Below are 12,601 nucleotides of genomic sequence, written 5' to 3'. Positions count from 1 at the left end.
ATTATTTGTCTTTTTGTTGTAGAGGTGTTGGATTTTCTTGTAGATTATGGAGATTAGACCTTTGTCTGACTTGTACTGTCCAAAAATTTTTTCCCGGTCTGTAGGTTCTCTTTTTACTCTTTTGGTGAAGTCTTTTGAAGAGCATCTTCCTTCTTTTTAAACTGAGCTTTAGGTGAGAGTTCATGGTGCAAATTAGCTTCTCATTCAAAAATTCATACCCAAGTTGTTTTGTGCTGTTGGTTACAGCCCCCATTGCATGTCTCCTCCTTTCCAACGCCAGAGCATTTGGCCTCCTTCTCCTAATCGAAGCTCTTTTGTCCCTGAGATTCCATGACACATTTCTTCTACTTCAGCTTCTTCTTCTTTTTTTTAATATAATATTTTACTGTGTTTTTGGTAAAAGTTTACACAGTAAATTAGGTTCCCATTTAACAATTTCTATACATATTGTTCAGTGACATTGGTTACATTTTTCACAAGGTGTCAGCATTCTCATTATTTCTGTTCTGGTTGTTCCATTTCTGTTCATCTAGCTTTCCCGCCCCTCCCCCCTTTTCATCTTTGCTTTAGGGTAAATGTTGACTGTTTGGTCTCATACCGATGATTTTTTAATGGAGCACAGGACTCACGGGTGATGTGCCTTTCTGTTATTTAGCTGAAAGGTGACCTCTTGAGTGTGGTTTCAGTACAGAGTTTAAAGGGTATCTCAGGGCGATAGTCTCAGGGGTACTTCAGCTTCTTAAGCTGTCAACAGCTGCTTGTTGCCTGTATTTAAATTCCTTAGCCTGACCTCACGACTGTCCCCAGTCAAACTGAACTCATCTCTTCTCAGTGCTTTTATATCCTTACAGCTGTTGCTCAGGTACTTTCCTCTACCTATAAAGTCACAATGTTTGCATGTCCAATCCTTTTTCCTCTTAGAGCCCTAAAGACAAATAACAGTTTTCAGTGGAATTGGGAGACATTTCTAACCGGCTTATGATTATTTTAATACTTTTTGTAAAAGTATTTCTCAGCTTAAAACTTTTAACAGGTGCTGATATGTTAAGGTCTGAAGAAAATTATTTTAGATAGTAAATTATATTCATTATATTAATAATATATTAGTATATTAACAATGGAGTCCCTGGGTGGTACAAACAGGTAATGTGCTCAACTGCTAATTGAAAGGTTGGTAATTCAAGTCCACCTAGAGGCGCCTTGGAAGAAAGGCCTGGCATTCTACTTCCAAAAAATCAGCCATTGCCTGTGGCGCACAGTTTTACTCTGACACACCTGGGGTCGCTATGAGTTAGAATTGACTGGATGGCAACTAGTTTTATATTAATAATAGTACCCACTTCATAGGAATCTTATGAGGATTGAGTTAATACATATAACTTGCTTAAAACAGTGTGGTACTCCAAACAACTCATGGGATTGGTTTATTGGGTTAAAAGGCTTAGGACCATAGTCTCAGAGGACAGCTGAGTCAATTGGCATAACATCGTTCTCACAGGTAATGTCCTACATCCTAGTTTGGTAAGTGGCGTCTGGGGTCTTCAAAGCGTGCAAGCGGACATCTAAGAGGCAACTATTGGTCTCTATTCATATGGAGCAAAAGAGAATGAAGGAAATGAAAGACTCAGAGAAGAAACTACTCCACAGGACTAATAGCTCACATGAATCACAGCCTCTTCTAACCTGAAACCAGAAGAACTAGATGGTGCCCAGCTACCACTACCAACTGTTCTGACCAGGGGCACAATAGAAGGTCTGAGACATAATGAGAGGAAAACATAGAACAAAACTCAACCTAAAAAAGTCAAGACCCACTGGACTGATAGAGACTAGAGGAACCCCCGAGACTTATCACCCTAAGATACTCTTTGAACTTAGAACTGAAGCTATTTCTGGAGGTCACCTTTCAACCAGATAATAGATGGGCTTATAAAATAAACAGTATCACCCATGAGTAATGTGTTTCCTTAAACAATATGAGACCAAACAGTCAACATTTACCCAAAAGCAAAAGTGAGAAGGCAAGGAGGGGAAGGGAAGCTAAATCAATGGAAACAGAACCAGCAGAATGGAAATAATGAGAACGCTGACAGAAGACACATTGTCAACATTGTAACCAATGTCACAGAACAATTTGTATAAAAATTGTTAAGTGGGAAGTTAATTTGCTGTGTAAGCTTTCATCTAAAATACAATAAAATACTATTTAAAAAAAGTGTGGCATGTAGCAAGTGCTTAATAAATGTTAGCTGTTAGTATTATAGTTGGCAAGGACTTGTCACCTCTCCTTCTATTCAGTATGCTTTGGAGCAAATACACTGAAATACAGCGGGTAACTATAAATATGATTCCTTTCTTTTCCTTGTTACATGGAAATAGTTGCAGTTCTGCTCAGCACATTTTAAAAATTTCTGCTGTAAGTTAAGTATTGTGCTAGGAATTAGGGATACGAAGAAAAGGCCAAGACATAGTTCTCCTAGCCACGTTTGGGTTTTGAACAATAAAATGGGAATTTGTGAGGCACGCAGAAAGAGAGAGGAATTCCAGGTAGAGAGGACAGCCTGTGCAAAGGCACTGAAGCAGTATGTTTGGGAAACTACAGAGACTTCAGTGTTGCTGGAGCAGAAGGGCTGAGCTAGAGAAAGTCAGAGAATGGGCAGGGGCCAGGTCCGAAGGTTTGTGTATGTCCTGTAAGTGTCAGGAGCCTTTGATTGCTTTAAGCAGGAGAATGACATGTTCACATTTTTAAAAATCATTCGTTTTCCCCGTTGATTATAAAAGTGATACCTGTTCCTTATAGAAAATGAGGAGTGACTGCTAGTGGGTAAACCCAAAACCAAACCTGTTGCCATCAAGTGCATTCCAACTCATAGCGACCCTATAGGACAGAGTAGAACTGCCCCATAGGGTTTCCAAGGCTGTAATCTTTACGAATGCAGATCACCACATCTTTGTCCTGTGGAGAGACTGGTGGGTTTGAACTGACAACCTTTAGGATAGTAGCCGTGCACTTAACCACTGCGCCACCAGGGCTTCTCACTAATGGGTACTAGGTTCCTTTTAGGGGTAATGAAAATGCTGTAAAATTGATTGGTGATGGTGGCGCAGCTCTGTGAATATACTAAAAGCCGTTGACATGGACACTTGGGATGGGTGAGTTATGTACTGTGTGAATTATATTTCAATAAAGCTGTTATCAAAAAAATTAAAAACAAAAGGAAGTAACTTGCCTTCAGTTTTGCTGCCTAAGTGTGGGGTTGAAATTTCCTGTCAGGTAGTGTGCCTCCAGAGTCTGATCATAACCACTGTACGATGCTGTTTTCATCCCAAACTCTCCATCAAGCTTTAGAAAGGAAGTTGCAGAATGAAAGGGTAGGATTTCAGATTTGCGGTTTTAGTATGATGCTTTGGTAGCAGTGGGAAGGTCTTTTGCAGGGAATAAGAAGGCCAGTTGGGGGGAGTGGTGGTTCAGTGGTAGAATTCTCACCTTCCCTGGGTGGCACAGTCTGATAACGACTAGGCTGCTAACTGAAAGTTTGGAAGTGCCAATTTATCCAGAGGCACCTGAGAAGAAAGGCCTGGTGATTTACTTCTGAAAAATCAGCCACTGAAAATCCTATGGAGCACTCTGACACACATGTGGGAGACCCAGGTTTGATTTCTGGCCAATGCACCTCATGCACAGCCACCACCCGTCTGTCAGTGGAAGCCTGGGTGTCGCTGTGATGCTGAATAGGTTTGAGTGGAGCTTCCGGACAGAGACAGACTAAGAAGACAGGGCTGATGATCTCTTTCCAAAAATCAGCCACTGAAAACCCTATGGATCACAACAGTCCAATGCACAGCTGATCGTAGAGATGGCACAGGACCAGGCAGCGTTTTGTTCCCTTGTGCATGGGGTCACCATGAGTTGGGGGCTGACTCAGCAGCAGCTAACAACAAGGCCAATTAGGAGGCCATTGAAATAGCGCAAAACTTGGACTTACACAGTGATAATTGAGATGGAGAGAAGAGCATTTATTTGGGAATGAGTCTTCCAAGTACTGAGAATTCAGTAAACTGTCTTAGCTATTTATAGTGATATCTGGAAGCTGGCCTCCACTGTCATGAGAATTCTTTTTTTCTCCTTTCTTACTGTGTTGAAGTTCTTTCTCAGATTGGCCACACACTGTGAGGTACCCCGAGTACTCTCTCCTGAATGCCTGTTTTCCTGAACTACTTTCTCATCCCAGAAGGAGAACGGACAAAGTAACAAAGGTAAATCATTTAAACTTTTTATAAGAGCCACTTTGCCAACTTAAGTTTCAAGTAATGAGATAGGGACAGAGAAGGAGAGAATTCGTAGACTTCACACGTGAGGGCTTTAAAAGTGCAAATGTTTATGAAGTGCATTGCAGTAATGCTTCCCTGTGATTCCTTGAGGCTCACTTTGCTGAGAAGGCTGGTATTGTTAACTCCATTTTGCATATCAGATAACTAAGGCTGGAGAAATGAAGAGAATCCAAGCCGTGTCCCAGCGGGAAGGAACTGCAGCTAGAAAACACTACAGTGTGAGCGAGGAAAGAATTCTTTTAGTATCATTAACGTTTACCTTGACCTAGTCAAGTGAGAAGCCCTGCTGGCTCAATGGTTAAGCACTTTGCTGCTAACTGAAAGATCAGTGGTTCGAACCCCCCAGCCGCTCCGCGGGAGAAAAGACCTGGCCATCTGCTCCTATAAAGATTTTCAGCCTTGGAAACCGTATGGGGCAGTTCCACTCTGTCCCGTCAGGTCTCTGTGAGTCAGAATCAACTCAATGGCACACAACAACACCAAGTCAAATGAAGTCTTACCTCTGTAGCAATATGGAATACCTGTTCTTGTAAAGCAATTCCATTTTTTACATTCAGAGTAGGAATTCCAATCTTAAGGGTTTTTTTTTGTATAAAATGATTTTTTTTGTGGTAAGTTTTACCTATACTGTTCATTTTTCAGTAAGGTGAAAAACACTTGAGGTATTATGAAAGCGGTGGCCACACCAGGGATCTTAGCCTGAGTTTTGTCTTTGATACCTACCGCATGATGAACGCTGTCTGTGTGATTTCCTCGGCAAGGGTGGGTGTCCTGCCTTCCCTAAGCACTGAAGGCGTAACCCTCCGTTCCCAGCAGGTGGAGTTTCACTGTGCCGAAATTCATCTTTTGTTCCGTAAACGATCACATTCACCTCTCTCAAGCAGAGTGATGTTGGAGAGGACTTCAGAACTTCCTGGCACTGTTTTTCCACATTTCCTCTTAGAGAGTTAAAGTTTTTTTTAAAGAAAGGAAGCAAGTTAGTTAGCTCTTTGCTTCCTGGGGAGTTGACAGATAGGCAGTGCTATAGATTTGAGAAACAAGCCGCGCTTTGGGAGCTTTGGGAGCTCCGGACGAGAAGGGTCTGAATGTTTCTTTTTGCCCAATTTGCAGCCTTGCTTTTCCCCTGCAGCAGCTGTAAATGTAGGGCTGGTTCTGCCAGCTGTGCTGCCCTCCTGCAGCCCTGAGAGGAGACAGGTCCATGCACCCCTCATGGAGGACCAGCAGTTCCCATTTCCCTTGATCCCATGCCCGAACCTGGAGGAGCAAGGGTACAGAAGAACCTCCCGGGGTCAGTGTGGGACCAGCATGGGACACTGAGAGTCTCTGGGCTGTGGTCTGGTTGGGGTGTGAGCCTCCCAGAGGACAGACGGGCCTCCCAGGGTCAGTGTGGGACACACCCAGTGTCACCAGGCTGTGGTCTGGCTGGGGTGTGAGCCTCCTGGAGATTGCTCTGCCTCAGCACAGTCAGTGCTGAGCATCAGTCCCCACTGGTCTCTGTTAGCCTTGGGCCTGCCCCACGAGCTGTTAGTGTAGGTCCCCATCCTAGGCCAGGGTGCGGCCTGTGCCAGTTTTCACACAGTTAGACCTTGTCCTGCAGCTCCTGGAAATGCACCTTCACCCCCTGTTCTATTGCTGCATAACAAGCCACCCAAACCTAGTGGCAGGCAGAAAACAGCAACATTCATTTATCATCACCACCATCATCATCTGCTGTGGCTCTAGGAGTTGTGGGCTCAGTTGGCAGTTCTTGGGGTTTTGTGTGGTGCAGTCAGACAGGAGCTGGGCTGGAGTTACCAGCCTGCTGGCTGACACTGGCTGTTGCCATAGGGGAGCACCTGCATGGCCTCTGCATGTGACCTGGGCTTCCTAATGGCCTAGTGGTTGCTTCCAAGTGTATGGTCCCCGGAGAGAGCCAGGAGGAAGCAAATAACTTCTAACCAGCCTCTGAAGTAACTTGATGTCATTTCTGCTGTGTTCTGTTCGTTAGAAGAAGATTACTAAGACCAAGGAAAGGGCAGTTATACTCCACCTCTTGATAGAAGGAGTGTCAAACAGTTGGCAGACATACTGAAAAAAAAACACTACCCACCACATATCCTTTGGGCCCCAGAGACCTGCCTTAGCTCTGGATGGAGTCTGCTAAGTCGCTGTTCATATTGAGTCTGTGGACCTCAAGGACTGGAGGAGGGAAAGTTGGGAGTAACTTCCCCCAAATTCCTGTGTTGCTTCCAGTTCCTGACACCGCCAGCATACCCTGCAGTTTTTGAGGCTAGCTTTCTACAGGGAACCGTTAGGTCTGTGATAAGGGGTCCATTTTACAGACACAGTATAAACAGGTATTGTTGTTAGGGGCCCTCAAGTCGGTATAACAAAACGAAGTACTGCTGGGTCCTGTGCCATCCTCCAGTCGTTGCTGTGTTTGAGCCCATTGTTGCAGCTACTGTGTCAGTCCATCTCATTGAGAGTCTTCCTCTTTTTCACTGACCCTCTTTACCAAGCATGAGGTCCTTCTCCAAGGATTGGTCCCTCCTGAGAGCATGTCCACAGTATGTGAGACGAAGTCTAGCTAGCCTCTCTTCTAAGGAGCATTTTGAATGTGCTTCTTCCCAGACAGATTTGTTCATTCTTCTGGCAGTCCGTGGGATATTCAGTATTCTTTCACCATAATTCCAAGGCATCAGTCTTCTTGGGTCTTCCTTCTTTATTATTTAGGTTCGCATGCCTATGAGGCGATTGAAAACACCATGGCTTGGGTCAGGGGCCCCTTAGTCCTCAAAGTGACATCTTTTTTTTTTTAAAAACACTTTAAAGAGGTCTTTTGCAGCAGATTTACCCAAAGCAATAACGTCGTTTGATTTCCTGACTGCTGCTTCCATGGACGTTGATTGTGGACCCAAGTAAAATGAAATCCTTGACAACATCAGTCTTTTCTCCGTTTATCATGACATTGCTTATTGATCCAGTTGTGAGGATTTTTTTTTTTTTTTTATGTTGAGGTGTAATCCATACTGAAGGCTGTGGTCTTTGATCTTCATCAGGAAATGTTTCAAGTTCTCTTCACTTTCAGCAAGCAAGGTTGTGTCATCTGCATATCACAGGTTGTTAATGAGTCTTTCTCCAATCCTAATGCAGTGCTTTTCCTATCATAGTCCAGCTTTTCGGATTATTTGCTCTGTATACAGATAGAGTAAGTATGGTGAAAGTATACAACCCTGACACACACCTTTCCTGACTTTAAACCACGCAGTATCCCCTTGTTCTGTTTGAATAACTGCCTCTTGATCTATGTACAGAAGGAGAGTGCAAATAGAGGAGCTTGTGCTTTTTTTTTTTAACAGATCTTTAATTTGGAATTTCAGTAAGACCAGGGTTTTTAAGCCTTCTATAATTTTGATTTTAGATGAGTGTTCTGTGGATAGCCAGGTCGACTCTCTGAGGCATTGAGTCGGCTGGCACAGTCTGTCTCTGCATCTAAATAAACTCCCCATGTTGCGGTGGTGCCAGGGATATCAGAGATCAGCATCGCAGGGCACTCGGGCCAGGGCTCCCTTGGACCAGGGCTTGCTCAGGCCGAGGCCTCTTTAAAAGAGTGACAGTTAACCATGGTCACAAGGCACAGAGACACCTCCAATTTAATTTAATTTCAGACTCAGGTGTTGTTTTTGAAATTGAACAGTTGGGTAATCCTTATTCTATGTGTCTTAATAGGAAAGGTTTCATGGATAAAGTGAGATTTCGATAAGCTTTTGAAAAAGGCGAGAAAAGTGCTTGGAGTGGAAAATCCTCTCAAAAGGAATTACATTTAGGAAATGGTGTTTGGAATAAAAACCAAAGTTAGCAATATAGTACGTAGGATTATTATTTCACCTAGCCACTTAAAAAGGATATAAAAATAGCATTTTTTTTAGCATTTCTGGTATTCACTGATTCAGCCCGTTTAGAAAATGAGCTACTAATCATGTTTCTTGTGTTCAGAGCCCTAAACGGTATTCTGTGATAACCTATATTCATAGTTATAACTTTCTTCATTCGGTATTTGTAATTAGCAAAATAGTCAATTTATATCTGAATATGAAGAAGAAAGAGTGTCTTATACAAATAGAGTGATTGCTTTTAGGTTTTGTTATTAGGTTAGAAAAATAATTCTGTTATTTTAAAATTGATCATTTTGCCTTTAGCAGCCAAGGGCTCTCTAAAATTAAAATCTCTACTCTTTAAAACCACCACGTCTGTCAGTTTGTCATGCTGTGGTGGCTTGCGTGTTGCTGTGATACTGGAAGCTATGCCACCAGTATTCAAATACGAGCAAGGTCACCTATGGCGGACAGGTTTCAGTGGAGCTTCCAGACTCAGAGTAGGAAGAAGGACCTGGCAGTTTACTTCTGAAAAAATTGACCAGTGAAAACTTTATGAATAGCAGTGGAACATTGTCTGACATAGTTCCAGAAGATGAGCCCTTCAGGTTGGAAGGCACTGAAAATACAACTGGGGAAGAGCTGCCTCCTCAAAGTAGAGTCAACCTTAATGACGTGGAGTCAAGCTTTTGGGACCTTCATTTACTGATGTGGTATGACTCAAAATGAGAAGAAACAGCTGCAAACATCCATTAATAATCGGTAAGTGGAATGTACAAAATATGAATCTAGGAAAATCAGAGGTCGTCATAAATGAAATGGAACACATAAACATCGATATCCTAGGCATTAGTGAACTGAAATGGACCGGTATTGGCCATTTTGAATCAGACCATCATATGGTCTGCTGTGCTGGGAATGACACATTGAAGAGGAATGGCATTATGTTCATCATCAAAAAGAACATTTCAGGATCTATCCTGAAGTACAACGTTGTTAGTAATAGGATAACATCCATATGCCTACAAGAAAGACCAGTTAATATGACTATTATTCAAATTTACACATCAACCACTAAGGCCAAATATGAAGTGGAAGATTTTTACCAACTTCAGCAGTCTGAAATCGATCAAATATGTGATGAACATGCATTGATAATTACTGGCAATTGGAATGCAAAAGTTGGGAGCAAAGAAGAAGGACTGATAGTTGGAAAATATGGCCTTGGTGATAGACACAACGCCAGAGATCTCATGATAGAATTTTGGAAGACCAACAACTTGTTCTTTGCAAACACTTTTTTTCAACAGCATAAAGGTGACTATACATGTGGACCTCACAGGATGAAATACATAGGAATCAAATCGACTACATCTGTGGGAAGATGATGGAAAAGCTCAATATCATCAGTCAGAATGAGGCCAGAGGCCGACTGTGGAACAGACCATTAGTTGCTCATCTGCCAGTTCAAGTTGAAGCTGAAGAAAATTATAACAAGTCTGTGAGAGCCAAAGTACGACCTTGAGTATATCTCACCTGTATTTAGAGACCAACTCGAGTAGATTTGATGCATTGAACACTAATGACCGAAGACCAGACGAGTTGTGGAACGACATCAAGGACATCATACATGAAGAAAGCAAGAGGTTCTTAAAAAGACAGGAAAGAAAGAAAAGACTAAAATGGATGTCAGAAGAGACTGTGAAAGTTGCTCTTGAATGTTAAGTAGCTAAAGCAAAAGGAAGAAATGATGACGTCAGAGAGCTGAACAGAAGATTTCAAAGGGCGACTCAAGAAGACAAAGTATTATAATGAAATGTGCAACCTGGGGAAAGAAAACCAAAAAGGAAGAACATGCTGGGCATTTCTCAGGCTGGAAGAACTGAAGAAAAAATTCAAGCCTCGAGTTGCAATATTGAAGGATTCTATGGGGAAAATGTTAAACGACACAGGAAGCATCAAAAGAAGATGGAAGGAATACACAGAGTAACTATACCAAAAAGAATTGGTCAACGTTCAGCCATTTCAGGAGGTAGCATATGATCAAGAACCGACGGTACTAAAGGAAGAAGTCCAGGCTGCACTGAAGGCATTGACAAAAAACAAGGCTCCAGGAATTGACAGAATATCAATTGAGATGTTTCCGCAAATGGATGCAGCGCTGGAAGCACTCACTCGTCTATGCCAGGAAATTTGGAAGACAGCTACCTGGCCAACCGACTGGAAGAGATCCATATTTGTACCCATTCCAAAGAAAGAATATCCAACAGAATGTGGAAATTATTGAACAATATCATTAATACCACACACAAGTAAAATTTTGCTGAAGATCATTCAGAAGTGGTTACAACAGTACATGGACAAGGGACTGCCAGAAATTCAAGCCAGATTCAGAAGAGGACATGGAATGAGGGATATCATTGCTGATGTCAGATGGATCTTGGCTGAAAGCAGAGAATATCAGAAAGATGTTTACCTGTGTTTTATTGACTATGCAAAGGCATTCGACCGTGTGGATCATAACAAATTATGGATTACATTGCGAAGAATGGGGATTCTAGAACACTTAATTGTGCTCATGAGAAACCTGTACTTAGACCAAGAAGAAGTCATTCAGACAGAATAAGGGGATACTGTGTGGTTTAAAGTCAAGAAAGGTGCGTATCAGGGTTGTATCCTTTCACCATACTTGTTCAGTCTGTATGCTGAGCAGATAGTCTGAGAAGCTGGACTATATGAAGAAAAATGGGACATCAGGATTGGAGGAAGACTCATTAACAACCTACGATATGCAGATGACACAACCTTGCTTACTGTAAGTGAAGAGTACTTGAAGTACTTATTGATGAAGATCAAAGAGCATCGCCTTCAGTATCGGTTACACCACAACATAAAGAAAACAAAAATCCTCACAACTGGACCAATAAGCAACATCATGATAAATGGAGAAAAGATTGAAATTGTCAAGGATTTCATTGCTTGGATCCATAATCAATGCCCATGGAAGCAGCAGTCAAGAAATCAAATGACGCGCTGCATTGGGCAAGTCTGCTGCAAGAGATCTCTTTAAAGTGTTAAAAAGCAAAGATGTTGCTTCAAGGACTAAGGTGCGCCTGACCAAAGCCATGATGTTTCCATTTGCCTCATATGCATGTGAAAGCTGGACAGTGAATAAGGAATACCAAAGAATTATCGATGCCTTTGAATTATGGTGTTGGTGAAGAATATTGAATATACTGTTGACTGCCAGAAGAATGAACAAATCTATCTTGGAAGAAGTACAGCCGAAATGCTACGTAGAGGCAAGGATGACGAGACTTCGTCTCACGTACTTTGCACATGTTATCAGGAGGGACCAGTCCCTGGAAAAGGACATCATGCTTGGTAAAATAGAGGGTCAGTGAAAAAGATGAATACCCTCTCAGAGACGGATTGACACAGTAGCTGAAACAGTGAGCTCAAACATAGCAACCATTGTGAGAAAGGCGCAGGACCGGGCAGCATTTCATTTTGTTGTACGCAGGGTCGCTATGAGCTGGAATCGATTTGACGGCACCTAACAACGACCCTTTAAAAAAAAAAAGCAGTGCATCTAAATGAAGTAGAAATGATAAGAGAGAAAGCTTGACTACTTGGCTGTGGGAGAGAGTTCCATCATTCTTGATTTCTTACATTTCAGAATTATGGGTAAACTTTCCATGACCTTAACCGTCATTCTTTTAGTTGCGTGTATATCTTGTCTAAAACTTGGCATGCAGTTCTTTGGACTTTTGCTCAAATTTACGTCAGTAGCTTTGAAACATGAAGTCTCAATAAATTTCACTGGCGTGACTAAGACAGTTTCATTAAAATAATATGAGATTGCTAATAAGACATCTCCTTTAAAAGTTGAGGCCGTGCTTGGCAAGGCATCTTGGCTTAGTTGACATTTTCTCATAAAACTTTTGGCAGGGGGAAAAAGGGCTCAACGTTCTGTTTAATGTTCTGAAATAAAGTTGTTATCTTTGAGTTGCTGCCCAGCTAGCTTTATAGTAATGTTCAGGTCCTGTTTATAGCTCACCGAGATGTCTTCAAGGTGATTTGAAAATGGTCGCAAACACTTCAGCCCAGTTGCCTGCTTTTCAGATTCCTGCAGGCTGCTGGCAGTTAGGTCTCTTGTCCCTCAGATAGGCCACATTTTCAAATTATTAGAAATTCCATATCTGAGTTACCAAAGCACAAGTTCCACAAATAATCACTTCTTAACACTTAGTTAACTGCATAACGAGTTTCTGCAGGAAAGAGTTCTTTGTGCAGTCCCTCATAGAGGGGCTACTTTGGTGATATTTACATTGATGATTTGGCTAATGGGTTTTGGTGCTTCATTCGTCATATACCATTTGGTATGTGTTGAGCAAGTTTGCACAAATGCTCTC

The 12,601-nt window shown here is 42.0% G+C and overlaps 1 protein-coding gene across 1 annotated transcript in view; it reads left to right on the top strand.

Annotated features, from left to right (window-relative positions):
- Nucleotides 1-12,601, top strand: part of ARMC9 (armadillo repeat containing 9) — a 152,406-nt gene that overhangs the window by 4,656 nt on the left and 135,149 nt on the right. The window contains exon 2 of the mRNA XM_023724514.1: nucleotides 4,233-4,257. The gene's annotated coding sequence lies outside the window, so the exon portion shown is untranslated. The remainder of the gene's footprint in view (nucleotides 1-4,232; nucleotides 4,258-12,601) is intronic.

This window comes from Trichechus manatus, unplaced genomic scaffold, assembly GCF_000243295.1.
Source record: "Trichechus manatus latirostris isolate Lorelei unplaced genomic scaffold, TriManLat1.0 scaffold00249, whole genome shotgun sequence".
Classification (NCBI taxonomy): domain Eukaryota; kingdom Metazoa; phylum Chordata; class Mammalia; order Sirenia; family Trichechidae; genus Trichechus; species Trichechus manatus.
The sequence above is the reverse complement of the archived record's forward strand: the minus strand, read 5'-3'. Positions and strand labels throughout refer to the sequence as shown.